The following is a 27,423-nucleotide window of genomic DNA, read 5'->3' as shown; positions in this document are numbered from 1 at the left end:
CCAAAGTCACGCATGACTACTTTTTACTTTGAAGACCATTTTAATTCATAGGGCAAGCCAGTAGGCTTATCAAAGAGAATCACAGAGTGCTGGCATTGGAAAAACCTTGGGGAAGTCCACTCCTCATATTTTACACACCAGGAAATGGAAACATGAGATTTTAGTGCCCAGGACAGATATTGACAACACCATTTCTTAGTTGTTTTTGTTTTTCATGAAGTTCTTAATGATATATAAGCCAGGCACTGCCTTTAATATGGAAAAATACTAGTTACCTACAAACAACTAAAGTAAGCCTTCTTTTTTTTTTTTAAGATTTTATTTATTTGTTCATGAGATACACAGAGAGAGAGGCAGAGACCTAGGCAGAGAGAGAAGCAGACTTCCTGCAGGGAGCCTGACACAGGCAGGACTCAATCCCAGGACGCTGGGATCATGACCTGAGCCAAAGGCAGATGCTCAACCACTGAGCCACGCAGGTACCTCTAAAATGACCCTTCTTTGGTATAATCCTCATTTTGTACCATACATTTTGCTTTGTTGGTAGGGAGAAATGACTTTGTTGGAACTGTTATTCAAAGGCCCATGGCTTCTTGGTTGCTTATCAAATCATGACCAGCAATGGAATGGCAACTGACTTTTCCATTTTGAATTCCATCCCTGCTTTGTACCCATTCCCAGAAACTCGGAAGTCACCTAAAATGGTGATCCCTGGCTCAGATTTTAATGTAAGTGGGATCACCAAGGAGGCCAACCAAGTTGCTTTGCATGATTGAGACAGATTACTTCATAGGTCTCAAGAAGTATGTATCAGACAGGGTTAACCCAGAGGATCAGAACTAGTAGGAGACAGAGATTAAGAGATTTATTTCAATGAATTGGCTCATGTGATTGTAAAGGTTGGCTGGATAAGTATGAATCTGTAGGGTAGGCTGTCAAGAGGTGCTGGCAGGGGGCACCTGGGTGGCTCAGTTGGTTAAACATCAGACTCTTGGTTTTGGCTCAGGTCATAATCTTATGGGTCATGATCTCATACGTCATGAGATTGAGCCTCACTTTGAGCTCCACTTCATGCTCCACTTCCAGTTCTGAGCTGAGCAGTCTGCTTGGGATTCTCTGCCTCTGCCCCTTTCCCCACTCAGACATGTACTTTCTTTCTCTCTCTCTCCCTCAAATAAATAAATAAATAAATCTTTTAAAAAATGGAAAAAGAGGAGCTGGCAGGAGCTGGAGCTGTAGTTCATAGGTGGAATTACTTCTCCAGGGAAACCTCAGTTCTGCTTTTAAGACTTTTCAACTGAGCCAAGCCCACCCACAATATTGTCCATATTCCCCTTACCTAAAGTCAACTGATTATGGACTTTAATCACATCTATAAAATACCTTTGTGGCAACACCCAGATTAGAGTTTGACTGAACAATTGGGGACAATGGCCTTGTCAAGCTAATATAACTAGCCATCACTGAGAAGTACTATTCTGTTTTCCCTATGGAATATTCTAGTATTAAGGGATATTCCACATCCCTATGGAATATTCTAATATTCTAATAGAAATATTAGAATAATTAATATTCTAATTATAATATTCAGTGTCTCCAGTTGTTCTGGCACAAAATTGACAAGTAATTATTTATTGAATGAATAAGATCATGACAGGGATGTAGGAGTGTGGGGTAAAAATGTAAGCCTTTTCTGGGATGGGGAATGGGAGGAGGGCAAGAGGCCAAATCATAGTGGCCCCAGGACTCAGGTGGAGCCCCAGGAGTGTGGGTGATTGTTTAGTTTAGGGTCGGAGCACATCTCCCCCAATTATTCTGTATAAGCAAAGGAAGTGAACTTTGCACCAAGAACCTTATTGAAAGAGGAAAATTCATAAAGAATAAACACACATGCCTGTGGAGAAAAGTAGACATTCTCTAGTTGATGAGAAATCAGGCCGCAGGAGAAAGGCTATGAGGATGAACTTCCAAGGTTCTCTATTGCTTTCTCTGCCCAAGCTTTTGCTCTGCTGTCCCATGTTCTCTCCTGACCAGAAAGACCAAAACAATGGAACTAGCTGCTATGAACCCTAATGTGCAAAAGGCAAGGCCCGTAGGACTCTTGGCCCTCCCACCTATCAGCTCTCTGTAGGGGTTGGGCAAAGGTACTTTCTTCCACGAGCTTAGGTTCTTGAGCTATAAAATGGTCTCAATAATATTCTCTGGGCAATGGAAGGACTATGACATGTGTCGAAAGAGTGGTGGCATTACCTTGAAGCTAATGAAGCTAAAGCTTTCAAGGCTCAGTATCCCCCACAGATGTGAGAGGAAGCAGCAGCCCAGACAAGTGCGGGGTGTAGAGTGCTACCGCAACATGGGATTACCTTCTGTGTGCTGGTGATAGTACTCGGGCTACCAGTACTACCTCCATGCCCAATTGACCCCAGCAACCACTTGCTCCTTAGAAACTAATTGAGTGAGTTAATCACTTTGTGAGGATGAAAGGCATACACGTTTTCAAAAGTATTAGCTGCTATTATAATTTTAAAGGCTTACAGGGTAAATAGTAGATGCTAAGATTAACACTGAACTCTATAGATGCTCTCAGGAGTGGAATGTTGTCCTGTCTGAGTTTTCTATTTCCTACTACAATGAGCTGTTTTTTTTATTGATCTTCAAAGTGTGTTCTTTTAATCAGGGTATACTGGATAAAAATAGTGGGTTTGCTCACTTAGTGTTAAATATAAAACATGATCTTGATTACCCTAACCATCTTTCTCTCCATTTTATTTCTAGATCCTGCAGACTGGTTTCCGGCTAGCAAGAAAGTGAGAATGAACTTGAGTGGGCAGAGAATAAAAAGATGAAATGAACAAATCAAGCCAGAGACATTTAAAAGGAAGTTCAGTCAATGCTCATCTCTTCCAAACAGCTGCCAACCCATTTTCCCAGCTGAATGAAGATTTCACATTTTTGCCTCCAATTACTGGTAAAATTATGGGAGGAGGTCCAGCCCCATTTATTAGAACTTGACAAGATTGCCTCCATTATTATCGAGAGGGCCGTTGGTCCAATGACAGAGCGCCTTCCACAAATTATGAAATGTGCCGCTCCTCTACTATCACAGTTCCAATTGCGATGGGAATAGTTGAAAAAGCATAAACTATCTCACTCTGTAAGGAGACAACAGCAAGGAAAATTACACTTGAGGGGCAATGGTCAACTTCCAACTATCATTATCCAAAATGATCTAGCAGTGCAGTGTGTATTGTGAAGCTCTATACTTGGGAAAAAAGCATACTGGGTTGGAGGAATAAAACTTGCTGTTGAAAAAGGTATGTCTCACTGGCTTAATTCAACAAAGGTATGTTTCTTACCCTCAAAAAGTCTTACATAGGTCAGGTGGTCCTATTCCATCTCAAAAGTATGCCATCTGGAACCTATGGTCTTCAAGAGCATTTCAGCAGAATTGAATGATGAAAAGATACACTCCAGCCACTCTGCCTTGGTGCATGTTATCTTTGCTCCCTTTTTACTGGCCAACTACATTCATATAGCCACAGTTAATTGCAAAGGAAGCTGGACAATGAATGTAGAGGAAGGCACAGATGTTAACTGGTCACCTACTGTCTTTACCACCCATAAAAACCACTAGGGACAAAATGGTTGAAGATAACTGCACGTTCATTGATTCATTCAATGATTATTTCTTTTCTTTTTTAAATGTATTCATGAGAGACACACACAGAGTGAGGCATAGACATAGGCAGAGGGAGAAGCAGGCTCCCTGTAAGACTCCATCCCCGGATCCTGGATCACGCCCTGAGCCAAAGGCAGACGCTGAACCACTGAGCCACCCAGGGGTCCCAATGAGTATTTCTATGGGGTCCTACTTTGTGTCTGATCCTGTCCTCCACACTAGGGATATAGCAGAGAACACAATGGACATGGCTCTGACACCATGAATTTTCTAGTCTAATGGGGGAGACAGAAATCAAACATGTACTTAAACAATATCATGTGGATGTGAAAAGTGAAATTTGAAGCAAGCTGGTTTATGCACTCTGGGTGAACAGTCATTTGTTCGTACTTTTTCCAGGCAATTCTGTTTCTAAACGATTTGTGCAGTTTTCAGATCCTGGGTCCTGTCTCCTTAATGATAAAAGAGAAACTAAAGCACAACATACAGATGCAAAGGCATCTCACCTAGACTGTATCAGTGGCATCCTCCCTGACCTTGATACTTCCTTTGCACTCCATCTTTCAGTCTGTTCACCACCCAGCAGCCAGAATGATCTTTGTAAAATTGAAGTCTGAGCATGTCATCTTCTGAAAACTCTGTTAATCACTTTCAATTTAATTTAGTAAAAATTCAAGGTCCTTAGCATGGTGGTCTATAAGGCCCTACATGCCCTGGCCCTATCTGCCTGATCCTTGGATCTCTTCTCCTTGTCCCCCTATTTTCTCACTCAATCTGCTTCTACTACTTGGGCCTCCCTGCTGTCCTTCAAATGTGGTAAGCTCATGCCTACCACAGGGCCTTTGTACTTGCTATTTCCTCTACCTGGACTCTCTTTCTCCAGACACTCATATGGTTCATTCCCTTGCTTCCTGAAGACCTCAACTGAAATAAATGTCTTTCTATTAAAGAGGCTTTAAAACCCAACCCGTCCATGAAATAATCGCACTTTCTCTACTCTTGTAACTTTATTTTTCTTTCTTTCTTCCAAGCTGCTGGCACTTTCTGCAAATTATAATGCTGGTACCCCTCCCTTCCTCTTCCCCCTCCCTCTTCCTCTCTGGACTTTCTTCCTTCCTTTCTTTCTTTTGTATCTCTCTTTGTAACAGCTTTTTTGATACATAATTCACCCATTTAAAATTCACAATTCAGTGAGGTTTTTTTTTTTTAGTATATTCAGAGTTGTGCAACTGTCACCACAACCATAATTATAGAACATTTTCATCACCTTCAAAAGAAATCCTGTGCCCTTTAGCTATCATTCTCAAATCTTCCCCATACATCCCAATCCTGGGGTGGTCCTAAGCAATTGCTAACCTACTTAATGTTGCTCTGTATTTGCTTCATCTGGACATTTCATATAAATGGAATCATATAATGTGTGGTCTTTTGTTACTGGCTTGATATTTTTGAGGTTCCTCCATGTTGTATCAGTATTTCATTTCTCTTTATACCTGAATAAATATTCCATTGAATGAAAATACTACATTGTGTTTATTCATCAATTGATGGACATTTGGGTTGCTTCCATCATTTGGCTATTATGAATCATACTACTATGAACGTTCATGTACAAGTTTCTGTGCAGACATCTTTTCATTTTTCTTGGATATATCTCTAGGAGTAGAATTGCTGGATCAAATGGTAACTCTACAATTTAATCATTTGAAGAACTGCCAGAGTGTTTTCCAAAGTGCTACACCAGCTTACATTCCCCTAATAATGTATGAAGTTTCTGATCTATCTATATGCTTGTCAACACTTATTATTATCTGATTTTTAAATCATACCTATCGTGATAAGTGTGAACCAATATATCTTTGTGGTTTTGATTTGAATTTCCCTAATGGCTAATGAAATTGAACTTCTTTTCATGTCCTTATTGTTCACTTGTATGTGTGTGGGTGTTTTGTCTTGTTTTGTTTTGTTTTGTTTTGAGAATGCCTATTCATATCCCTTTGCTCATTTTTAAATTAGATTATTTGTCTTCTTATTCAGCTGTAAGACTTTTAAAAATATATTCTACATTTAAGTCCCTTATCAGATATATGATTTGCAAATATTTTCTCCCATTCTATTGGTGTCTTTTCATTTTCTTGATGGTGTCCTTGGAAGCCCCAAATGTCTTAATTTTAATGAAATATAGTTTATGTATTTTTTCTTTTGCTGCTGGTGCTTTTGGTGTCATGTCTAAGAAGCCTATTGCCAACTCCAAGGTCAGGAAGATTTACGACTAGGATTTCCTCTTAGAGTTTTATAGTTTTGGCTTTAAATTTAAGTCTTTGACCTATTTAGAGGTTTTGTTTTGTTTTCTATATGGTAACAGGGAAAGAATCAGATTCATTCCCTTGCTTATGGCTATCCAGTTGACCTATATGTTTATTCTATGCCAGTACCACACTGTCTTGAATTTTTTTTTAATTTTTATTTATTTATGATAGTCACAGAGAGAGAGAGAGAGGCGCAGAGACACAGGCAGAGGGAGAAGCAGGCTCCATGCACCGGGAGCCCGATGTGGGATTCGATCCCGGGTCTCCAGGATAGCGCCCTGGGCCAAAGGCGGGCGCCAAACCGCTGCGCCACCCAGGGATCCCCACACTGTCTTGATTACTGCTGCTTTGCAGTAAGTTTGGAAATTGAGAAGTAAGTAGGCCAACTTTGTTCTTCTTTTTCACAATTATTTTGACTACCTGGGCCTTTTGCAATTCCACATGAATTTTAGCTTGCAAATTTCTACAAAGAAGCCAATTAGAATTCTGATAGGGATTGCACTGAGACTATAGATCAATATTGCCATCTTCACAATATTAAATCTTTCAATCCATGAATATGGGATGTTTTTCCATTTTTAAAAAACATTTATTTATTTGAGAGAGAGAGAGAGTTACATAAGCGGTGGGGAGGAACAGAGAGAGAGGGAGAGAAGCAGACTTCTCACTGAGCACAGAGCCCATGGCCTCTATGGACCTCACAACCCTGAGATCATGACCTGAGCTGAAACAAGAGTTGGACGCTTAACTGATTTGGCCACCCAGGTGCCTCTGTTTTTCTTATTTATTTATTTATTTATTTATTTATTTATTTATTTATTTATTTTTTAGATCTTCTTTCATTTCTTTCAACTACGTTTTATAGTTTCCAGAGTATCTTGTAAAAGAGTTTTACAATTCTTTTGTTAAATTTATCCACAAGCTTTTCATGCTATCTGATGCTATTACAAATGGAATTGTTTTCTTAACTTCTTTTTCAGATTGTTTATTGCAAGTGTATACAAATAGAGTTGATTTTTGTTTTGTATATATTCTATCTTTCAACCTTGCTAAACTCCTTTATTAGTTCTTATGTTTTACTGGATTCTTTAGAATTTTTATATACAAGATCATGTAATCTGAAAATAGAGATTCCTTTTTTCTTTCTTTCTTTCTTTCTTTCTTTCTTTCTTTCTTTCTTTCTTTCTTTCTTTCTTTCTTTCTTCTTTCTTTCTTCTTTCTTTCCAATACAATGCCTTCTATTTCATTTTCTTACTGTTGTACTTGACTTTTCTCACTTTTTTTTCATAGACTTTACCATTATCAAACATATTGGATTTATCTGTTTATAATTGCCCTTATTGGTACGTAAGCCCCTTGGAAGACAGGTACTTCCTCTATTCTGCTGACTGCCCTCCCATGTTTTCTAAAAGAGAGCCTGGCACATAGTATGTGCTCAATAAATATTTATGTTCTCTATTAGCTTTCAGGGTAAGTACTCCAAAGGGACATCCTCACCATCTCAGCATGCTCTCAAGACCCAGAACTGCCTGGAGTTGAGGCCTTAATGACTGTATCTTTTCCTGCTTGCCTGACAACGTAGGCCAGAGGGACCCTCTGTGGCCACAAAGCAGTGCAGAAGTGAAGGGGCCTTTTGAATATTATACTGTATAAGTGGATATCCCTAGGATAAGGATTCATTCAAGAGTTGCTATAGGACAGATTCCACCTGCACCAAGACCTGTCCACATGCATCCCCATCATCTCTTCTGCCACTAACCTCTCCCTGGCCAGTGTTTCTATTGCTTCACTCAAACTATCCTTTTATCCTTAGGATTTTTTAAAAAGATGATTAATTAAAGCAATAAAGGGTGACAGGAGGAAGTTTCTGTAAGGCTCAAAAGAGGAAGAGCTAGTCTGAAATAAAGAGTGAGTACTTTGGACTCCATAAAACAAAGGAAAAACTTTGGGGTCCAAGCAGGCATCCAGCAGCTCCTCAGGGAGATGGGCTGTTGATGAAATTGCATCCCTTTCCTCCCTCCTACCCAAGGCAGGGCAGCTGAGAGACAAGGATGTTATAGGGATTTTTGTGATTCTACTTCATTTTTAAAAGAAAACTAATAATTTCAGGTAACCTAACAAAGCAAAGTTAAGATTGTTAGCGAAAGTACAGGAGAGATTGGAGACATTTATGGTGTGTAAAGAATTGTTCTCTCAAAAGGTCAACCCTGGGCTCTGGCTTCATTTGACTCACAGTATGTTCAGGAAAAAGTAAGTGCAATTTCTATATCAAATATAAGAAGAAAAAAAAAAGATAAATCCAAAGTATTCCTAGGGAAATGGAGAAAAGCAAGAATTGACTGGATACACAGGAGAAAGTTTTTCATAGGGCAGTTTTCATACATTGATGGATTTTGTCTATTTTACCAATATATTGGCAATTTAATTATAGAACAAAATGTCATCTTAAAATCTTAAAATTTAAAATATCTTGTAAGCTATTATATTTAAAATATCAGGCTCACATTTTATGATTAAAGCAGAGAGACCTAAGATAGTAACTAATGCATGTAGTGCCTCATATGTGCCAGGTACTATTAATTTAGTCCTTACGTAACTCTCAGAGGAAGATACTATTATTTTTCCCATTTTTCAGATGAAAAAACTGAAACAAGTGATGTTATGAGCAAGTTTCCCAAGGTCTCACAGTCAGTCTGGCAAGGTTTAAGTTTAGACTCTGGTTATTTAATTCTAGAATCTGTGCTACTACTGCAATTTATTTTTATGCCATTATAGTTTATGATAAGTATTCTATCCAATCTAAAAGCTCTTACTCTGTAAACTATACCAATTTTCAGATAGAAAAGTGTCAACCAAACAAACATCTCAGTTTATGGGCTGCTGAGAATTTACCTATGAGACATACTTGGACATAGGCCAAAGACCAAAATATATATACTAAATATGCTCACTATAGGTTTTTCTTTTTGGTAATAACCAAAACCTCAAGAGAACTTGAGTGTACATTAATAAAGAATTGGTTAAGTAAATTATGGTTATCCATAAAAAGAGAATTATCTGTAGCCACTAAATTTATGAACAAGCAAGACTAGTCTGTGGTAAGGTAGAAACTTTAGAAGATGTGGAAAAGTGTATTTGTATTAGTAACAAAGAATATGCATGTACTTTTCTGAAACAACACAGAATATAACTGTGGTTAACACTGGGGTTAAGATAAGGGAGAAGACACGACAATATAAGTATACTCAACATTATTGATCTGTACATTTTAAGAGTGGTTAATGGTAACTTTTATGTTACGTGTATTTTACCACAATAAAAAATGAGAATAAACATTTACTTCTCATTTCATATCTTTCTACTCTATTTGGTATTTTCACATAATCCTTTAATTTTCATAAATAGCCCATTAAAGAATAAAAGGAATGCATCAAACAAAGTCGTGAGTGGTCAGAGCCACTGAAAATCACATATCTGCATCCAGCTATATTTTTATGAGTGTCTCATATGAAGAGCTCTAAGAGTCAATGATGCTTAAATTTATGTTTGATTTCAAGTGACTCTGAAGTCATCTGGAAGGTCCTAAATAAATAGCCCAGCTCTCAAGAACTTCATATGCCATCAGGAGAAGAGTTTTCTTGAATGTGGCCTGTGTAAAAACATCACTCAGCATGCGCCTAACATATTTTCCTGGAATTTATTTCAGATGATCTTGTTTTGAAGAACAGGTAGTTCTTCTGTAATTTCAGACTGTCCTTATGAGAACACATTATCCTGTTGTCCTCTCTCTTCTTGACCATGCAATTTCTTCATAACCTTTTATGGCTTTTGTTTTGTCTCTGCTTATGCCTTCAAAAAGTGAGCCAGAATATAAAAATGCATAGGGAGTATGCCAAACATTGTAAATTGTATGTGCCAAGGTTAGAGATAAAACATAGGCAAGTAAACATTACCATTTATTAGTTTTACTTTGACCGTTCCTATCTTTATATGATAAGATATATATATCATATATATATGATGCATATATATATGATATATATATCTTTATATATAAGATAAAGCCTGAATCTCTAAGACTTTATGTCTGCTTCCCAGAGTCGAAGGTCCTACGAATAAAGGAATCTCAACTTCTGGAAGAGACTTCAGAGATCATCTGGTTTCTAGTCCCTGCAGGGATGGACAGGTAAGTAAACAGTGATGTTGGCCAGGTAGGGGGTAAGGAAACCTAAGGAGAGTGTACCTATCTGAAGAGACTGCTGTCTCTCAACTCCAGCCCACCATTACCCTATAGGACCCAATGTGGCAACAATATCTCTTCTGATATTTCAAGAGAATCAGGAAATCTAGACTATGTAATGATTCCAACCTTTAAAAGTTGGCAATCAATTCAAAAAATTTGAAAGCACTGTAAGGGCCAAACAAAACATGTCTCTTGGCTGAACTGAGATGTGACCTCAAATGGAATCCAACTCTCTTCATCTTATGGAAGAAGCCCAGAGGGGAATGAAGCCACCTACCTAGAGGCCCAGGGCTCATTTGGGCAAGAAACTGGGACCAGATGTAGTGTGCCCTCCAATACCACCCTCTTTCCTTAGCCTTTCAGTCCAACGAATAAAACAGCAGACTAATTTTAGACAAGCATATGATGGGTCTTCCACCGCAACACACGTCAGTAAGCCTTCAACCTGATGGGCTGGACCTTAACCACAAATAGAAGACTCAGCTGACAAATTACACCCACTCTCTACTTAATTCAGGCTGGAGTCTAGCTCTTGACTTGTTGGGTGGATATGGAGAAGGAATGGAAAGGTTGAAAATGTTACCCTCAGACAGTCTGTGGGAGGAATGGGAAAGTCTCCACTTCCCAGCAGAAATTTTTAAAAATCACTAATTATAAGTGTGGCATTGCTTGGGAAGATCTTTTACTTGGCTTCCCAGAAGGCAGATACAAGATCTCTGTCCCCTGCTCCATGGCAACTTTACAGTATGGGGCTTTGCCAAGAACTTATGTTTCTCACGTCATGAGAGGAAATGAACCTGTTGGCTAAGAGTCAGATGGCCTCTGTTCAATCCCACACCCTGAAAATTACCAGTTGTATGATCTTAGACAAAGCATGGGACTGCACTGTGCCTCTCTCTCCTGATCTGCAGAATGAGAACAATGTCTGCATCTCTTTTATAAGATATTTGCAAAGATTAATTACATTAATAGGCATAAACCGCATGGCAAGCATCATGTATGTCAGCTGCACCATGGAAGCACCTGCAGAGCTTTAAAAAAATACTTATGCTTGGGTCTGACCCTCAGAGATTCTGGTTTAACTGGTTTAAGCTCTGGCTTGAGCATCGGAGCTTTTTAGTCGCCATGGGCAATTCCAATGTGTAGCCAAGAACCTCTGGTATAAGTGCTTTAAATAAATAATGATCCTCTGAGTGATTGATTTGGGGATGGGAGTTAAAATTACAGAAATTAATTGTCTCACAGTTCTGAAGGCTAGAAGTCCAAAATCAAGTGTCAATAGAGCCACGCTCCCCTTGAAACCTATAGGGGAGAATCCATCCCTGCCTAATCCTAGCTTATGGTGGTGACTGTCAGTCCTTATGCTTTTTTGCAGCTGCATCTTGGAATGACTTACTTTTAAATAAACGAAAATGCTCTTTTCCTTGTTTAAGCCCATATTTTGCAGCCTTTTCATGAAGTTTCCCAGTGGTCATTTTTTTAGTAGCATTCAGCATGGAAGACCCCAAGATCCTGGGGAAATTTGCAGAGAAGGGGAATGCTTCTGGGAGCTTCCTCATTTCCTCTGCTCTCCTTTCTCACTACTGCCCTGGCTTCAGGATATTCAGGTATCCTGAAGTTTCTGATTCAGCTGCATTGTGGAAGATAAATTGGTGAGAATTCTCATAAAGTGAATAGATATGGGTGCTTAAAAGAGTTATCTGTATATTCAAATAATTTTTCATGACTGGAATAAACCTGTGGAGCCATAATGGGAGTGTGGGAGTGTATGCCAGAGAGTTGGGGGCATGTCTCTGCCACCTTCCAGAACCTTACCAATCCCAATGACCCAGTCCAATAGGAGAACAGGGGCCTCCAACAAGGCTCCCAGCATCAAAAGATGGTACTGCTGACACTCATCTGACATGCTGACAGATGGAGTCAGAAATACTGCTGAAATAGTTAATTTATTATCAGTTGAGTGTTTTATATACTAAAATGCAACATAGTGTACTCTCAAATTAAAATGGAATCATCTTCACTCCGTCAGAGAGGCTTGTTTGTAAATTACGCATCCCAACGTCTTCAGTTTTGATGGTGATCAGAAACCCTAATGTCATTGCATGGAGGAAGGGAGCAGTGGGGGCAAGGAAGGATAAGACTTCCATGCAGCTGAATGTCTTCCCTAAAATGGGAAATATAGGGGGAAGGCTTTTAAACCAAATGAAACCTTGATGAGGGGGTGGCAGCATCTGTGGTTTGAAGCACAGAGTATCCAAGTTCCTTTGTAGTAAGTCTGGTATTTTTTATAAGCCTCTGTGTTTCTCCTGGGCTTGGTATCTTATTAGTAAGCAATTCTATTAAACACATTTGTTTCCCAAGTAGGAATATGAATCTGAAGACTTCCATGGTAATTCTGGAATTTGCCACTAGAAAGGAGAGTTAGTTGACCAAAGATAGATTCATTCTTTACACATCTCACAAATATCTCTGTACTCCAGCACCGGGCTGTGGGGCTCAGCCTGAGAGGCCTAGAACTCCAGCCACTACATTCCTTTGCTCTGTTGTAGGCTGTCAAGATTTCTGGAATTGTAGGGAAAAGAAGAACAATTATAATAGCTAATACTGGTACCCTCTGACTAAGCCCTAAGCCCTTTTCATAAACTGACAGATCCAATCTTCACAGCAACCCTATGAAGTAGGTAACCCTATTTTTCAAAGGAGGAAACTCAGACAGAGAGAAGTTAAGCGACATATTCAAAGTCACACAGCTAGGATTGGCAGAGCTTAGACCAGAATCTGGCCAATCTAATTCCAGCGACACCGCTATCTTAGAGAGTGTGTAACCTGGCACAACAAAAACTTTGTTAGATTATGTGGTCAGAGTCACTGTTTCAAAAGCCCATTTCCCCTTTATAAGCCCCTAACAAGTCGCACCCCTCTGCCACTTCTCTCTTAGCCCTTCTGAGAGTAGAACATTGAAGCTCTTTCCCAGGAGAGCCCTCAACGGTTGACATCTCTTATTGCCCCTTTCTACTTACACTTTCTCTTTCCTGTTGCAAAGAACAAGAGTTCTCCCATCCCAGAACAAACACTCTGGCTGTACTTTTATTTTTTTTTAAAGATTTATTTATTTATTTGAGAGAGAGAGAGAGAGCACACGTGCACATGAGCAGAAGGGGCAGAGAGAGAGGGAGAGACTCTCAAGCAGGCTTTACACTGAGCCCAAAGCCCCACGTGAGACTCAATTTCATGACCCTGAGATCACATCCCTGAGATGACAATCCCAGCTGAAACCAAGAGTCTGATCCTTAACTGACTGCACCACCCAAGCACTTCATTCTGGCTATACTTTAAATTACTTCTTATTCCTTTTTGGAACAGCAGCATCTCTCAAGTTCTATGTTCTGTTTCTCCCTGCTCCCCTTCTGTGATGCTCACAAAAGTGTAAGCATCTTAAAAAGTGCAGGTACACAGCACAGGGTCAGAGCCAGGATGTCTGGGTTTGAATCCTGGATCTGGACTTTCTACCTTTGTGGTCTTGGGCAAGTGATTTACCCTTTCTGTGCCACCTATAACTTGGGAGTAATCACAGAATCCATCTAATGGGATTGCTGTGAAGATTAAAGTGAATTAATCCAAAGTGTTTAGGACAGTGTCAGGCACATATTAAGAGCTCTAAATGTCATTAGATTATTTTTATTTCCTCTATTGGAGACACATTTCACTTGGCCCCATTGCTTGGTACAGTTACCTTGCCACTTCCTTTTTGATCTTAGTGACCAAGTCAGTATCCAACTCAGAATCCTTCAATGGCTCCCCACTGGCTACCCAATAAGATGAGATAGCTTGGTGTTTGAGGCCAAAATGCTCCCTCCATCCTTCCCTGCCTGATCAATTCTTCTCCATCCTTCAATGCCTAGGTTCCATAATGTCTCCTTCAAGAACCTTCTGAGATCCCTGCTTCCTTCCCTGGACTCTTGATTTCTACCATGCTCCAGCACTTCTCCAGCACCCCATCTACTATGTGCTTGTCTTTCCTCATCTAGCCTCCGCTAGTTTCTTCTCCTCTCCCTAGAATTACTTCCATAGCCAGACTATATTGCATGTGCCCATAGTGCTAAAGGCTGAAATATATGCATTATCTCAGCCAATCTCTACAAAAGACATGGGAGCCATTATCCACGTTTTACAGATGAAGTCTGGAGAGCTTCATGACTTACTTAGAGTTACACAGCTAGCAGGTGACACAGCCCAGACCTGGAGCCAGGGTGTAGAGCTCATTATCTTAACCGTCATGCTGTAGAGCTTCTTGGCTGATTTTGTATCTCCCTCAGCCCGAATACAAAATAAGTGTGCTGCTGAGCACTTCAGCAGGAGCTTAGTAACAATAATAATGACAACATTGATGATAATAGCATATCAGTTCATCTGAGTGCTTACTATATGCCTGGAACCTTTCTAAGCACCTTATTTCTCTTAACCAATGCAATCCTCACAACAACCATTTGAAGTAGGTACAGTTTTTATCCCCATTTTATAGATGAGGAAATGGAGGCACAGTGCATTAAATAACATATCCAGTGGCAGAGCTGGGAGGCAAACCTGGGAAGTCTGTCCCCAGAGTCCATGCACTTAGCCAACATGCTGCCTCTGTGCATGTCTATTTTGAGTGAATGAATTTAAATGAGGAAAACAAAGAAAAAGCATGTTATTGAAAAATAGAATTTAATAAACTTGCACTCTGTAGACACCTCCTAAACCAGATGACAGGAACTCAACTGTGACATTTAGCCATATGTCTTATTCTGAGAACAGGCAGGTCAACAGATAAGGACACTGTGCCAACATCCACAGAGAACCTAAAAGAGAGCAAGAAGCTCCAGGCAGCACCTCCCTGCTACAGGTCCCTGCTTTTTCCACCCTCAAAGCCATGGAGACTCACTCAGGTGGCCCTGGGCTCTTGGCTGGTCTGATTTGATCTGCTCAGAGGAAAATCAAGAAAGGCCTGCTGGCTTCCAGGCCTACTGCCCTGCAGAGGTTCTGTGTTAGGAATATGAATGGTGAGGGCCATGGTGAATCTGTGAGCATGAGCCAAGGTGCCCTCATAATCAAACTCCCATGCAATCTCTAGGCACCTGCCCAAGGCACGTGGAGTCAAGGTTACCACTCGACAGGGGCTAGCTTAACACCTCTCTTGGACTTTACTCAAGAATGGCACAAAGGTGTAAATGGAAGGGAAGACAGTAATAAATAGATGCCCCTGTCTTCCTATCCTAGTGCTTGTTCTGGACTCCTTAACTTGGACAAAATACTCAAGAGTCCTAGTTATTTCATTAATATGCATGAAAACTGTTTGCTTTGCTGAGACTGAAGCATCTTGTTCTTTCCTTATCAGAATACCTAGCTCCCTTAATTATAATGGATCTTTTAAAAAACAGTCAGCAGCATATGGTAAACAAGCTCCCTAAGGGCAAGAATCATGCTTACTTGTTCGTCTATATAAACCTCCAGACTCACTACCAGGCCCAGCAGATAATCAAATATATGTTGAATAAATGTATGAATAAGTAAAAGAACAAGCAATCATGTCAAAGGAGCTAGCCATCAGATCTGCGCACTGATTGCCAGTCTTTCTCTCTAAAACTCCTAGTTCCTGAGTTGTTAGGTAGGATTACATGATTTGTTCTGGCTAATGAGTTATAAATGTCTGGTCTGGAGCATCAGATGCTAGTATATGACCCACCGAGCTCTTAGCCAGAACAGATTGGCAATTTTCCAGATGGTGGGTTTTCTCTCAATCTGGATCCTATGTTGGACATGCAGTGTGAGTGCGAAATAAACCTTTGTTGTTCAAAGCCATTAAGACTCAGGAATTATTTGTTACTGCAGCAAAGCCTCGTCTATCTTGATTAATAGATGTCCAGTACAAATAAGCTTGTCAGGGACCTACAGAACTGAAGAAATCCAGGAAGATATGCTCTAGAGTAGCTCAACAGATCTTTCTGGAATGATGGAAATGGTCTATATCTGCTCTGTTTAATACTATTTCCACTAGCCATAAATGGTTATTAAGCACTTGAAATGTGGCTAGTGTGATTGAGAAACTGAATTTTTAATTTTAATTAATATAAATGTGATTAGAGGCTATTGTATTAAAGAACATAGTTCTAGAATATACCAGAATAGCACATGCTGTAATGCACCATACCAACAGCCCCTGATTCCATCTGGCTGCTGTACAGTTGTAATGGACAGTTCCATGCCCGAAACCCAAGTCCTGCATCAAGCTCACTTTACAGTGTCTCTCTGGTCTGCCTTCTTTAAGGCTGTGAAGGTCATGCAGCTACACACAAAAGTACATAGATGAGATGGGGAGTTGATGTTACCAGAGGCAATCTTCAACCGTGGAGGATAGAAGTCAAGGGGTAAATGCTCCAGCCTTCCTGCTCCCCAGTGGGAAAATTCTGAAATGTGCTTGACATGGGTTTAACATGGTTTCTTAGAGAGTGCTCAGAAAGAGACCCACAGAAATTAACCCATTCATTCAGAGACCTTTTATTGGTCTTGCTCATTTCCCTTACTCCTTCAGTCTGCTTTGTGGGGTCACCTCCCAAAAAGGCTCCCAGCAACCAAGTCCTGGTGGCAGAATGCTTTAGAAGAAATCTAAACTAAGATGAAATAGGTCTAATTTCCTCAGAACCCCACAAGCAAAGCTGCTAATACATGACTTTAAAAAAAAAAATCTTTTAAACTTTAACTATCCAGCAATGGTTTGTCTTTCCATATTTCTTAGACTTTGTCTGTGAGAGATGAGGGTCAAGGAGGCTGGCTATCAAAGGCAGGCCAGCAGAACACTCAAAGGCTGCATGACCTGCTTTTGGCTTTAAAAGGCAAACAAAAGGGGCAACTGGGTGGCTCCACAGTTGAGTGTCTGTCTTTGGCTCAGGTCGTGGTCCTGGGATGGAGTTGGGACTCCATCGGGTTCCCCGGGGGAGCCTGACTCTCCCTCTGCCTATGTCTCTACCCCTCTCTTTGTGTCTCTCATAAATAAATAAATCTTCAAAAAAAAATAAAATAAGAAAAAAGACAAACAAAAGACAGTATCCTTACTAAATGCAATCTGAGACACAGATCTCAATTTTTCTCAGCTTTGGGGACAAAAGACAATTCAATCCCAATGTAATATTTAGAGACTGAGCTAAACATTTCAAAGCTCCAAACTGCATTCCTCCTGGCCTGCAATTTAAAAAACGTATCCTAATGATGATGTATTCATTCAGGCTTCTGTCTCACAGGCTGCCTCTTGAATCCTATGAAATAATTTTTCATAGAAAAGTATAGTCTCCTCCCTGTGCTGTCTGTGACTCTAGTGGAGAATCTGTGGTGAGTAAGAAGGCCTGCACATGAGGAAGAGCACTGACCAGGGAAAACTTCCATGAATACAGGGATTACCAACCCATATGTGCTATTTAAGGGTCCATGGCATCCTGGCTGCTGCCATTGGTATTTACAAACACATATTCTCCTGGAAGGAAATTAAATTACTGAGGGCTGCCCATGGCCATACTCTGAACCACGTGTATATATGGGATTTCACTTAATCCTGAGAGAAAGGGATTACTGGAGCCATTTTGTAGTTCAGGAGAACTGAGACCCAGAAAGCATAAGAAGCTGGGATTCAGACCAACTCAACTTGGCCCCAAATTTCATATGTTCTGCTGTCTTTTATACACTATAGAGAATAAGTGGCCCTCCCATAGATCTTTGGACAGAAGGGGGTAGAACAAAAGAACGTCAGTAGCTGAAGGGGTGCTTTTTTTTTAAAAAAGATTTTATTTATTTATTTGAGAGAGAAAGAGAACAAATGATGGGGAGAGGGAGAGGGAAAGAGTGAAGCAGACTCTGTGCTGAGCAGAGATCAGTACCAGGATCCTGAGATCATGATTTGAGATTATGACATGAGAGGAGGGCAAAGGCTTAACTGACTGAGCCACTGACTTAGCCACCCAGGCACCACCCCCTGGAGGGGCTTTTGTATTGAGCAGAAAGGTGTAGAAGGAAGCATGAAGGAAGAGAATGAGCCCTGAATTAGAAAACAGGCTCCTAACAAGACCCAGAGGCCAGGGAGTAGGGGGTGAAGGAATGCCTTGCTCCCTCTAGGCCTCAGTTCATTCATCTGTAAAATGAAATGACGTGATAGGAACATGTCTATACTCTCTACCAGTTCAGTATTTTCAGTGGTTTCACTTCAGGACTCCAGACAGTTTGCTAGCCTTTGCTAACTCCAGAAGATTGCTAGCCTTTACCTCTCTGGAAAATCATCCCAAGTCAGATTTTGTTTTGTTATTGCTGTTTTAGACTAATAAGCTTTAGGGTCAGTGTTGGGGGTAACTAGAGTCTCAGGCAGTCTAAGTGGAGTTTAGTATTTTACCGCTTCACTGGGGAAAAAGGTCCAGTTCAAATATTTGCCATTTGTTTTTTTCTTATCCAACTTTTATTTTAGAATGGTTTTAAAGATTTCCTAGGATAATACTAAGAGTTGCCATATATCCCACACCTAGATTCTTCTATTATTAGCATCTTATATTACTATGGTACATTTGTCACAACTAATGAGCCAATAATGATTTGTTATTACTAACTAAATTTTTAAAAAATTTCCTTTGTTTTTACCTAGTCCCTTTTTCTGTCCCATGATCCCATCTAGCATAACACATTACATTTAGTTGTCATGTTCCCTTAGGCTCTTTTAGACTGTAATAGTCTCTCAGATTATCTTGTTTTCAACAACTTTTAGACTGTAATAGTCTCTCAGATTATCTTGTTTTCAACAACTTTGACAGTTTAGGAATACTAATAGGATATTTTGTAGAATGTCCCTCAATTTGGGTTTGTCTCATGTTTTTCTCACAGAATGCAGTTAGTTTTGGGGAGGAAGACTACAGAAATAAAGCACCATTCTCACCATATCATCCCAAGGGTGTATGTTATCAACATGGCTTACCAATATTGGTATAAACCTTGATCACATGGCTGAGGTAGTGTTTGTCATGTTTCTCCATGAAAAATGGAGCATGCATTTTTATAAAGCATAACCATGCAGGCAATTTCTGCCAGGGAATAGATTCCAACTCTAAACTTTATTGTCCCATAATAATCCAGCCAAGGTATTAGTGAAATGTTATCACTGTATCCAGTCTTTGAAAGTGGCATTCCCTAACAATGAGGGTAACCTGCTTTATAAAAGTTACATACATAAAGTACTTTGCATAAAAGATACTGCTTTGTAGAGGGCTTATTCCTATTCCTGTTTATACAAAACTTGTTTATTGCTCATGATGTTCAGTCTCACTCTCACCTACAAATCTAATGCAGTTCAGTATCATATATAAAGAGCTCTTAGAAATCAATAAGAAAAAGGTATAACTTATCTTCTCAAATGAGCCAGGGAGATAAACAATAAATTCACATAAAAAACACAAATGGATAATAAATATATATATACATGAATATATGCCAAGAGGTCTATAGTGGGTATGGGGGTGGAGAAATTCTAGAGCATTCTCACTTTCTACTTCATAATTTTTGAATACTGAAAAAAAATTTTTTTGCAATAATTTTTTAAAAGCAATAAAATAATTTTAAAGTAATAAACTTACATCTACTAAAATATATGTGGTGTGTTTTCTAAACTCACACTGGCTATAAAACTTAAATTTTGAGTGCCTTTTTCACTTAACTGTATCTCTGAGTAAAGGAGAACCTGCAGGCTTTGGGAACAGATGGCTGGTATTGTGAAACACAATATGTGTTTTTTTTTTATTTGCATCTCTCAATTGGAAATTTGCATCTCTCAATTGGAAATTTAGCATGTGAGGTCACTCCACCTTAAATCTTTATAATAAGAAATATAGATATTTTTCCTTGCTAGGTTTTTCAGATTAGGCAACTGAAGAAAACCATTGTTCACTAGGTAATTTTAGTAATACTTGCCATTAACTGGAAAAACAGTCATATACAATTTCTGAAGAAATTGTATATGAATATTGAAATAATATTCTGAAGAATATTATTATTATTATGCATATTCTTGCTTTGGTCTTATTAAATATATATATATATACTTGTGATATATATATATTTGTAGACTTCCTTCCAGATGAAGGAGTTATTAAACTAAGACTATTTGAAGGGTCAAAGGAATAATAATAAAATCTGCCATGCTTATTAAACTTACATCAGGGATGAGAAAAATTAAAAACTGGACCCAATATTTGAGTATAAACTTATGTTCCTGAAAAGACAACCCTTAAGTGAACAGACTCATACTTTGGGGTGTTCAAATAAGAGAAAAATAATGTGACATTAAAATTCAACCTGTCACAACTGAGCATTAAGCATGTGATCCTGGGATGTGTGATTGAAATGTTGTAGGAGAAAAAATCCTGTTAGTATTGTTGGCCATGCAAGGGCAACAGTAGTTCTGCATTATTCCCAGAGAAAGAGCCCAAGATTAATGCAGATGGGAGCAAGAGAAATCAATGCCCACTTATCTTAAGGTGTGAGTTAATGTGCAAAAAAGATGCTCACAGAGGTGCTATGTATTTGTGTATATGACAAAGGCTGGAGCCATGGTCACAAGGGCTCCCTACGAGGGATTGGATTAGCTTTGACGTTATTGCTCTGGGCCTCTGAATACCTTCTAGTCTGCCATTCACTGATTAGCTGAAGAACATACATTCACACACATAATGAAACCTCTTCTATTATCGAGTTTTTATTTCACTGTAGGGGCTGAGCAGCTAAAATAACTTGAGAAGCTACTGAGAATGTGAGGCAAGTACATTTCCTGAGGCTGAAAGGAAGCGTGTGAGCTCAACCATCTTGGTTATATCTAGACCTTTTGAAGTGTTCCTTCAGGAAATCCTATTGGAAAATGCTTTGGGAGTTTTTGTTTTGTTTTGGTTTTGGACTTGGTGCTGACTCCATTTGGAACTTTAAATCTCTTGGATGCTATTTTTGAACAAAGATTTTCTCCTACAAATTTTGCTCAGAAGGAGCTGAGATGAAAGAAAGTTAGCCCTAAAATTATTTCACTAATTCCAAACCTTCAAACAACATTGTAATATTTTTATTGGAAATCCACAGGACAACATTACCCAATTTGGTTATAATCTTTCCACTAAAGTGGACTGCCTGGCTGAAAAACAACCAGAGTGATTGATGGAAAAACATTTATTTTTAATCTGGCAGAGGCTAAATACAAAATAAAATTCCATAAAGTGTCTAAATCAGACCCCCAACATATCTGAAGTTCTGATTCATCTTCAGAATCCAGCCTCAGACAAAGTCTCTTTAATTGTTGGGTAGTTTGTTTTGGAGAATAATCTTTTCAGATGTTCACTCCTTATAGCCAAAAGTTCCCAATGATTCATTTTCCAATTTCTTGCACCAAGTCCTGTGAGGAAATGGTCTTAATGTCCCACCAAGCTAATGGGGGATATACCTGATAATGTAGAAAATACTGTTGCCATTAGGAATCAGAAAGAATCAAGGACATTCTTCCCAGGAAGATCAAAAAGCCTGCCAGCTGTCTCAGGTGCCTGATTTGCAGTAAATCTGGGAAGACTGTGTTCCCTTGCACCAAGGATGTTTTGATGAACAATATGTTCAATAGGCACTTGATACATTACAGCCCACATCAACCCTTTCCCAAACCACAACAACAAAACAAACTGTCCAAATAAGCATCTTCTATGCTTTGGTCAAATAAAGTCACATGAAGAAATAGTCTCCAAAAGATAAAATGTTTAGAAGATGTTTCCCAAACTTTAGTTATTTGCATATCACTGTGAAAACCTTTGTGGTATCCTGGGATCACTGTACTATTAAGTTGAATGGCATACAATATTTAGGTGTGATCTACAAAATCAGATATTTCATATGGTTCAATTTAATATTATTTAATATTAATATTATTATTTAATGTTTTTTCTTCATATCGACTAACTTTAAAACCTCTAAAAAGCCCATCCAGGGTCACCTGGGTGACTCAGTCAGTTAAGCATCTGACTTTGGTGCAGGTCATGGCCTCATGGTCTGAGGATTGATGTTGGGCTCCTTGCTCAGCAGGGAGTACGCTTCTCCCTCTTCTTCTTTCCCTCCTCCTGCTCATGCTCTATCTCTCTCAAATAAATAAAAAATTGTAAAACAAATAAATAAATAATTGAAAAGCCCATCCAGCAATTGTATCCTTTGGTATTTACCCAAAAAGGATGAAAACTTATGTCAACAAAAACTTGCACACAGATGTTTATAACAGGTTTGTTCATAATTACCAAAACTTGGAAGCAATCAAGATGTCAGTAGGTGAATGAATAACCTGTGGTACATACAGACAATGTGATATTATTCAGCACTAAAAAGAAATGAGCTGTCAAGCCATGAAAAGACATGGAGGAAACTTAAATGCATATCATTAAGTAAAAGAAGCCAATTTGAAAAAGCTACATACTGTATGATTTCAACTATACTATACTGTAGAAAAGGCAAAACTACAAAGATAGTAAAAAGATCAGTGACTGCCAGGTGTTAGGTGGAGGGAGGAGTGAATAGCACAGAGAATTTTTAGGGCAGTGAAAATACTCTGTATGATGCTATAATGATGAACACATCATTATACATTTGTTCAAACTCATAAATGTACAACACCAAGAGTGAACCCTAATGATCTGGGGATTATGATGTGTCAGTGTGGTTTTGATCAATTGTAACAAATGTTCCACTCTGGTACAAGATATTGATAATGGGGGAGACTATCCATGTTTAGGGGCAAGAGTTATATGAAAAATCTCTGTATGTTCCTCTTAATTTTGCTGTGAACCTAAATTGCTCTTAAAAATAATCTATTATAACAACAAAACCTTAAATTAGTGATATTTAGTCCTTAAGCATATTGTAGTAGAAAGTCTCTAAATATGGCTGCCATCAATTCCTTCCCTCCCTGCATGTTTATACTACTTCTCTCATCAAGAGGTAGAGTCCATTTCTCCTTCTCTTGAATCTAGATTGGCTTTGTGACTTTCTTGGACCAATACCGTGTGGTAGTGGTAAAACAGCTTCTACCTCGCTCTCTGAAGAAATGCCAGCTACCATGTCAGAAATCTCACTCCTCTGAGATCACTGTGCTATGAATGACCTCAGACATTAGTTACATGGGGAGGTCATGTGGGAGAGAACCAAGGAACCTAGCAGTGAGAACCCCAACCCTAGGTGAACCATCTCAGTCAGCTCTCAGCAATTTGAGTCATCCCAGCTAGGACCTAGACATCTGTGAAGTACAGATGAGTCATCTTTGCTGTGAACTACTGAATTCAGGGCCCATAAAATCAATAAACATAATAAGACGCTTGTTGTTTTAAGTCACTATATTTGGAGATAGATGATTGAAACATTCTGCTTGAAAAGATTTCCTGGTGGTTATAACCATAGAATCTAGACCCAGACTGCTCCAGGACTCAGCTTAGCTTCTTCCTAGCTGTGAGTTGTTGAGCCAATCATGACTGTAGAAGATTGCTACATTGGTAGCCCCCAATGAACTATACCTCCCAGTATTCACACCTGCCACAGTGACTCTGGACTTTGTATGTGACTTGCTTTGGCTAATGGGAAGCTAGTATGATGCAAGCAAAGACTTGATAAGCACTTCCAAATTAGATTTGTTCTAACTGGAACACTTGCTCCTAGAGCCCTGAGGCACCATGTAAAGAAGTTCAGCTGCCTGGCTAAAAAGATCATGCAGAAGGTGAGATTCCCAGCTAACCCCAACTATTCCAGCCACCCCCACTCAGGGGCCAGATATGTGAGTGAAGAAGAGCAGAACTGACCTGCTGAGCCCAGCCAAAAAATATAAATGCTATCACAAATCAAAAGAAGTAATACATCACTGTTGGTCAAAGCCACTAAGTTTATGGATGGTTTGTTATGCAGCAATAAATAACTAAAATAGAAATAATATCCACTATGTCACAAATGTGATTAAATAATATTTTTCCTAGCACATATTAATATGTTTTAAAAGTCAATAATATAGCACTTAAAGTTATCTTATGTACCACCAAACAATCCACTTATCAGACTTTGGGAAATGCTGGTTTAAGGGAACAATAACAATGATAATAAGCATAATAGCAATCATTGATTGAACTAGCTACTCTTTTCTAGATTTTGGAACAAATGGGTTATATCATGCATATATTTATTCTCCTAGCAACTCTACTAGGTTCTATTTTGTAGGCAAGGAAAATGAAGCTCAGAAAGTTTAAGTAATTTGCCAAAGTTCTCTTGAGAGTCTCCTTTGATGATCCTTACAATTTTAAAGATTTATTTGTTTATTTATTTTTAATTTTTTGTAAGGTTATATTTGTTTATTTGAGAGAATAAGAGCTCAAGCAAAGGGAGGGAGAGAGACAAGCAGACTCCGGCTGAGTGCTGAGCCCATTTCAGGGCTCATCCCAAGACCCTGAGATCATGACTTGAGCTGACATCAAGAGTGGGATGCTTAATTAGTGGAGCCACCGAGGGGCCCCAGACCCTTATAACTTTTTTTTTTAGAGATAGAAACTTTCCTGGATCTGGAGACAAAAGAATGAGATCTATTCTCTATGTAAATATGTTTTCCACTATTTATTTGTTTGTTTATTTATTTATAAAGATTTTATTTATTTGAAGAGAGAGACAGAGATAGCGACATAGAGTATGAGCAGGGAGGAGAGGGAGAAGCAGACTCTCTGCTGAGCAGGGAGCCTGATGCAGGACTTGATCCCAGGACTTGGGGATCATGACCTGAGCTGAAGGCAGGTGCTCAACCCATTGAGCCACCCAGGTGCCTCTGTTTTCTACATTTAAATTACTGATACCTTTGCTTGTATCATATTCAAGGTCTACTTTAGGGACAGTTGTTCTTCTCAACCAGAAGTTTGGGCCATAGGTAGGCTCTTCATCCTGTCACCACCTGCCCATTTTTACTCCTACTGAGGAGTTGTCAGGACTAGTCCTGTCCTGTTCTGTCCTGTCCTGTCAAGGACATTATCTTCATCAGAGTCCTGCTGACTCTAATAATCAACAGTACTTATTGGATATTTAGTATGTGTTCAGTTTTGTACTGAGAGCTGAAGTAGGAATGGAAAGTTAAGAAGAGATTCAGTATATGGGGCAGCATATGAATCCAACCCTCAAAGAAGACTGTACACCCAAAATAGTCACTAGATAAAGTAAGGCCACTTAACATTATATGCTAAATCATGCAGAACAAATATGTTACAGAAATTATGAGGAACAAAGAAAGACCAGGGGAGGCTGAATGGAAAAGGTAACTCTTGCATACCTCAAAAGTTTGTATAAGTTTGCAAAATTGGAGCTGCAAGGAGATGGCACTTTAGCAAACACTCCAGGAAAAGATGTGGTGGTGAGAATGACTGCAGGACAGATATTGGGGACAGGAAATATGTTTGGATCCACAGATCAGAAGTACTGAACAGGCAGAGACCATGTTGGATTCACTTCACATCCCCAAGCCCAGCACAGAGCCTGGTACATAGTAAGCATAGTACTCATTGAATAAATATGAGTCAGGGTCCTCTCCGTAGACACAGGGAAAGAGTGACCACAGAGTATTTGTGGATGGAGGGCTGGACTGGAGACAGGAAGACTGGCAGGGGAGAAGGTATACTCCATTCAAGAAATAGAGTCAGAGGCCATGCTGATGCATGACCTTTCAGGATGGATGCTGGGGGAGACACAAGAAGTCCAGGTGAATTAAAGACCTATGGAAGACATGTGGAATATAAGAAATAGTGCAAATGACTATAAGGGAAGGAGGGGTGGGATCCCTGGGTGGCGCAGCGGTTTAGCGCCTGCCTTTGGCCCAGGGCGCGATCCTGGAGACCCGGGATCGAATCCCACGTCGGGCTCCCGGTGCATGGAGCCTGCTTCTCCCTCTGCCTGTGTCTCTACCTCTCTCTCTCTCACTGTGTGCCTATCATAAATAAAAAAAAATAAAAAATTAAAATTAAAATAAAAAAAAAGGGAAGGAGGGGAAATTGAAAAGATGAGAGAGGAAGACAAACCATGAGAGACTCTTAACTCTGGGAAACAAACTGAGGGTTGCTAGAGGGGAGGGAGTTATGCGATGGGGTAACCAAGTGACAGGCATTAAAGGCACATGAAGTGATGAGCACTGGGTGTCACATGCAACTGATAAATCATTGAAAACTACATCTGAAAATAATGATGTACTAGGTGTTGGCAAATTGAATTTAAATTTAAAAAAAAAAAGACCTATGAGACAGCACCAGTGGGACCCTACGGGCCTGGGACAAAGGGCTTTCCTGCCCTGTCTCTGCAGGTATCTAAAACAGAGGCTAACTCCTACTGCTGAGAAACAGAGGAGAAACTCTGTGGCAGCTTCCTTCATTGGTCTAGGACAGAGATACCCTCTCTCTTCAGAAACTGATGGTGGCTTCACAATGACCTATTTCTTCCCTCCAGCAATGACCACCTTCCTTGATCCCTCCATTTTCCTCCTGGGCCTGACCAAGTCACTGTTCTCTCATCCAGCATGAATGGAAAGGAATTCCCATGGCTCCCCCAGAGAGGACTGAACACTCACTGTGCTCTGGAAGTTTCTAAGTCTCCAGTAGCCCATAAAATCTATGGGTCTTCCTCAAAGTCCTTTGACTTGGCAGAGCCACACACCACACACCCGAAGCCCGTTATGGTGAGATCCTTCTGGTGCAAGGTCAGCAAAATTCAAACAAGCCTCCCAACTTCCTGACCATCTGAGCACTCCCAAGCACTGGCAAGTTCTCATTCTCTCTTTGTTCTTCAGGGAACACTGAGCTTTGGTTTGAGGTTACCTCAAAGGAAAAACAATCTGATGTGTGATAAGCCTCTTTGGCCGCTGGCAGAACAAGGACCTATCAGACCCAGCTCCAACTAAACAAAGCCAGACTTTCTTAGTGGGTGAGGCTAAACTGTAGCCCTAGTTTTTGTGGAAAAGAGAACTGCTCAAAGTCCAGCCCAAGGCTGACACCTGGGAATCCTTCTAGGAGAATTATAAATAAGCAAAGGAAGTCATTCTTGGGGCTGTGCAGAACTGTGCAATTTCATAAGTGTATACATTTCCAACAGCACCTTTTCAAAAACAGCTC

General features: G+C 39.6%; 2 long non-coding RNA genes across 2 annotated transcripts in view; one reads left to right on the top strand and one right to left on the bottom strand.

Moving 5' to 3' along the window:
* The window catches only part of LOC144293945 (uncharacterized), a 36,747-nt gene extending 33,434 nt beyond the window's left edge, over positions 1-3,313 (top strand). The window contains exon 2 of the long non-coding RNA XR_013361294.1: positions 2,776-3,313. This is a non-coding gene — a long non-coding RNA (uncharacterized LOC144293945). The remainder of the gene's footprint in view (positions 1-2,775) is intronic.
* LOC144293947 (uncharacterized) overlaps positions 1-27,026 on the bottom strand; it is a 33,522-nt gene extending 6,496 nt beyond the window's left edge. The window contains exon 1 of the long non-coding RNA XR_013361297.1: positions 26,883-27,026. This is a non-coding gene — a long non-coding RNA (uncharacterized LOC144293947). The remainder of the gene's footprint in view (positions 1-26,882) is intronic.
* Positions 27,027-27,423: the final 397 nt, after the last annotated feature.

Source organism: Canis aureus, chromosome 22, assembly GCF_053574225.1.
Source record: "Canis aureus isolate CA01 chromosome 22, VMU_Caureus_v.1.0, whole genome shotgun sequence".
NCBI classification, from domain to species: domain Eukaryota; kingdom Metazoa; phylum Chordata; class Mammalia; order Carnivora; family Canidae; genus Canis; species Canis aureus.
This window is presented reverse-complemented; position numbering and strand designations above follow the sequence as displayed.